This window comes from Halyomorpha halys, unplaced genomic scaffold (assembly GCF_000696795.3).
Source record: "Halyomorpha halys isolate HHAL.00 unplaced genomic scaffold, Hhal_1.1 Scaffold94.1, whole genome shotgun sequence".
NCBI classification, from domain to species: domain Eukaryota; kingdom Metazoa; phylum Arthropoda; class Insecta; order Hemiptera; family Pentatomidae; genus Halyomorpha; species Halyomorpha halys.
In genome coordinates, this window is record NW_027114465.1 from 803,169 (window position 1) to 808,343 (window position 5,175).

A 5,175-nucleotide genomic window follows, 5' to 3' on the forward strand; every position below is an offset into this window, starting at 1 on the left:
TATATTTCTAATGCTTAGACACTGACTGGTATCAATGATTGTATGATAAATTTAAATTATCTGGTACATTTGTACATAACTTGGGTTCTCTGCTACTTGGAACAGATTGTTCCTCTTGTTCTTTCTGTATCTTACAAATCATGGTTACATTTATATATTTACTTAGGTAGACATTTTTAATGATATGTGGAAGTTTGCTAGAATTAATTTTTTGAACATATTTCTGTTTTTACTATTATTTGTTTATACTATATAAATAAATTTCTGTTATTTATTGTATAATTCTAGTAAAAAGTTTAGAAATACCACAATTTTTGCGAACGTACGATAAATTTTAGAATAAATAAAATAACTGATTTTTTTTCTCATGAAACTTTAACACATCAGAAGTACATGAATAATCAAATCTCAAACAAACAGTTAACAAATAAAACTATATTTTTTCTTTATAAAAAAATCTTCCCATACTTTTTAAGACAGCTTTAAACACTCTTGACATTCTTTAAATGAGTTTGTCCAACTTCTCAAATGGCAGTTTATCGCAAGAACTCTCCAGAAACTCCTAAAGGTTTATATGTGAAGTGGGAGCGTGATTATAAACTTTTATATCAAGCAACTTCTTTACTTTTTTTTCTTTATCTGACTTAGTATGGTGTCCTTTTATTAAAATTGGTGTATTTTATTACTTGAGAGCATGTCTCATAAAAGGTAATGTTTAATATTAATAATATTTCCTTTATATTAATTATAACCTTTTGCATTTTGGTTCCCAGTCTTGGTTCAAACATACGATTGTTTTGTCTTTAATATTAATGCATTATGAAAAAAAAAATGTTATAGTAAAATTGAATATATAAAAAGTAATCCTTTTCTAGCATCATTATAATATAATAAATTATGGTAAATTCAAATTGTATTGATAATATGGTAGTGTCATCTGTGGAGGAGGGTGTGTTGAATTATATATTGTAATATCCTGCAGAATATTTCTTCAGAATACAAGCACCTTTTCTTTTAAACATGTTCCACGAGTTTAATTTGGTTTAACCAGTATTCCATGCTTGATTGATCCTTATAGTCTCTCAATTACAAGTTAACATAACGTGAAGAATATCAATTGAAAAAGTCATAAAGTTACTGATACTTACAGGGCTACTTAAGTTCTGTGTGAAGGCTGACTATTAGATACTTAGAAATTTTGTTTTTAACTTCATTTCATTATGTTTTTCTCAGTATTAAGTACATACAAAAAAAAAAAAAGTTTCCTTATTTAATCAGACATCCTATAATATTCCTAACTTACCCTACCTATTTTATATATATTGCTGCCTCAATCTTCAGTTATGCTCAACGCACTCAAAAACTAGGTAAGACCTTGACATGAAAATTAGTATGAATTAATATATACTTTTTTTTTAGGTTTAAAAGAATAAAATTAGTACTTTTACTAATGTTGTTCGCTTAATAGTCTAGATTATGTAGTAGAGTAATCATATTTTGTGGTGAGTTCCACCATTAAAGTTATTTTTATGTCACATCTGTTAGGGAAACAAGAATAATATTAAGAAAGTAAAAAATATAATTGAACCCTTATATTTATTCAAACGGTATTCTCTTCAATAATATCATAATACAAAATATTTATTCTATAAATTTATTTGTATTTTAAAATCATCACTAGCAGATGATATTGCTTTTACATCCTTGTTTATACACATACTAAACTAGTGTTTAGGGCTTCCATCAACCGGGTCTTGCCCTGGGTCAAAATAATTAATTCTTCCACCCAATATTTCATGTGGTTTATTTTGTAAAATAATCTATGGATTAAGGTATTTTGATTATAAAACTTACTACTAGATTATAATAAGAAACGTTAATGTTTTATATAAAATATGTCAATAATTACTAAGTTGTTCAGTGATGATAGTTGGAGCTTAATATGAGAGAGTTAGAATAATAGTGGTGCTAGTCAAGTTTGGTTCATTGTGAGAAAGTGAATTTTTTGTAAATTTACTTATTAATATTGTACAAAAATAATCAAGCACATCCTAAAATATTTTAAGTGTAATGTACTTAAGCAGTACTGGAGCTTGAAATATTTTTATTTACAACAATTATTCATAACTCTTTTCATTCCTTCTTTTCTGCAAAAGTTTGAATAGTTGAGTCAGAATTCAATGTTAATAATAACATAATGTTAATAGTAACAGACACTCAATATACAACACTTGCTATAGATATAAAGGCTATACTGTCACATTATGATAAAGTAATATTATTTGTTATAGATTATTGTTATTTTTATTTATTTTCTCTCTTCCTTCCCGTTCTGCATGCCTAGGCTTGTTACAGCTATATTTCGAAATCGGCTCTCTCACTTTTGCCCAAATTTGAAGAAAAGTTGAACATGATCCTTTATTTAAATACCATCCTCTTTCTCTTAACTGTATGGAGGAATAATTTCTTAGATATTACTATAATTGCTCATCCCGTAGATTATGTTCTTAAACAATAAATCATTAATCTTGAAATACATCTGATTAGGTACCCAATAGAAATTTATAGAATAGGATAGTAGCTAGAAAATGGAATTTTTAGAAAATAAAATTAACAGCTATTTAAAAACAAACCAAAAAATGATGGAATGGAGCTCTGGTGATATGACACACTTTATTTTTTTCCTATTCTCAATAGTTATAATAATCATGGTGCTATTAGTTTTTGGTTTCCTTAGTGATCCTTTGCCAGGTAAATGTGCTGCTTCTCACCAGTTGTGGGTGCCCAGTAGGTCCTGTACGATGTATACAACACAATGTATTCTTATCATATCTGCTCTCTATCCTACCTCATTAACCACCATCTCCTATATCTGCCCAGGTCTTGTCTAAAATAATTATTTTCTTCTTCATTGACTGTCATTCCTATTTCTTTTGCTTATTCAGCCTACTGGAAGGAACTTGCAGTGAGGTCTAGGCCTTCTATTGTCTGTATTCACGAGTTACATATAACTTTTTTTAAATCGTAGTAGAATATGAATGAGCTCGTTCATTATCCTCAGTAAATTAAGGTGCATTTTCTGATCTTATCCTAACAGTGTAATCGGCTTCATTTATTGTCATCCTTATTATTTGAACAAATTTCGATAGTATTCACATTTTACAAAGGGTCGCATATAACTTGGACTGTTTAATACTGTCATATACACTGCGGAAGTGGATAAACAGGCCACCCGTTACTAATGTGATTTTTCTAGAATTATCAGGTAATATTTATAGGATATTTTATAGAATTATCAGGTAATATTTACAGGATATTGTCCACAATGTCACTCTTCTTCTGTAAAAGATAGATGATACTGTTCTCCAACTGATTCACCATTTCCCATCAATGCAGATGGTTAGAATGATGATGTGGAGGGCTCTTTGAAACTTTTCACCAATATGTTACAAAATTTCAGTGAAAATCCCATCCTTCCATCAGCTGTTTTGTTCAAAGCCTAATTAAAACCATATTATGTTGGTGGATCATAGATTCTTCATTATCCTCTATGCTTTAGATTATAAAGTCATCTAGATTTTCTGAATCTTCAATCAAGAGTTTAGTCAATCAAGTAACTAAATAATTGGGCCAGTGTGTTGTCCTTTTTGTGGTATACATTCCTTTTTCCTGCCTGCTTGACACCACATCACCACATGAAACTACAAACAGAGATGTGCGGAGACTTCAATAGGGACCATGCGACAGCTATGATCTCTATAGACTGTACGAAGGCCTTCGATTCCATGTCTCACGGCATTTTATGCTTTAGCTTGCGGACCTCGACTGCCCAGAACAACTCTATAGCATTATACTATCTTTTCTAAACAACCGTAGCCTAACTGTACGGGTTAATGAAAATCACTCCAGAACAATCTAAGTCATGTGCGATGTTCCACAAGGAACACCTGTCTCGTCAACTCTCCTCTTCTCCATATACACTGCGGATGTCGTGCGCTTTCGCAGACGACATCACAATTTATAGCAGCACCTCCAGCGCCAAACAAGCCCTCAAGCGGGTGGAGAAAATATGCCACGAGATAGTAAAAAAACTACACCATCTCAACATCCAGCTAAACTCGGCAAAAACAGATTGCGTGGTGTTCCCACTTCAGAAATGAAAGAAAACAAGACTACATCGCACGCTCCAAGTGGCAAACTCCATACTAAGGCCTTCAAACTCAATAGTTTATCTGGTTATTAAATTGGATCGCCATATGACACTGTCAGGTCATTGCTACATGTAAACCAAACGAGTCCGTCTCAGACTATACCGGCTACAACACCTTATATCATCACCCGTACTCTCTCTAAGGCTCAAAATCCAAATTTATAATAGTATTTTGAGTCCAACGCTTCTATGTGGTGCTCCACTCTTCCTCCATCTCAGAGAATGGACACAGCGCCATCTACAACGCTTCTAGGATACAGTGTTGCGGAAGATTGTGCGGCCAATATCGCTGAAGAAGATGAAGACAGGTCTACTACACGAGCTAGCTTCGAACTACCCACTGTGCCTGAGTTCATCCAATGCAAGTACATAAATTTTTTGGACTCTCTACAACACCAAAGAAATTTACTGATCAGGACCCTTACATCAGCGGCCCTTCAGGTGCGTTAGCAACAAACCAGATAAAAATTCAGAGATGACGTGCCAGGACATGTATTTAGGGACTAAGCTTTTTAGGTTTAGTTTAAATTTCAAAACCAATGTGTGCCCCAGCACATTATAAAATTCTAAGAACGCCCATTACAACTCAAAAAACTCCTTAAAATGTAGGCCACTACAGAAGAAGGAATTAGCACGGAATCAAAATATATATAGATATATATATTCATGCTAAAAACAATAAATTAAAGAAATAGGGGTTATGGAAAAAAAAGTTATTTGGATCATCAATACCTTATAAGACAATCATAGGGAGAAGTCTCAGTAAATTATGTACATCAAATGCATTTCATGTATTATATATGTATGAAGTACTATTTCTACCCTTGATGAAGGGTATGAAAAATAAAAAAAGCATATTTTTTTTTTAATTTTCAAAATCTCTTTATTTTAATTTATATACACAATATACAAATTACATCTTTGTTTGCTGTATGGCATTATAAGACTAATTACAATGTCCGCTG

General features: G+C 31.8%; 1 long non-coding RNA gene across 1 annotated transcript in view; it reads left to right on the forward strand.

The window, feature by feature from the left end:
* Nucleotides 1–301: 301 nt before the first annotated feature.
* The window catches only part of LOC136796831 (uncharacterized), a 74,880-nt gene continuing 70,006 nt past the window's right edge, over nt 302–5,175 (forward strand). The window contains exon 1 of the long non-coding RNA XR_010844596.1: nt 302–1,367. This is a non-coding gene — a long non-coding RNA (uncharacterized lncRNA). The remainder of the gene's footprint in view (nt 1,368–5,175) is intronic.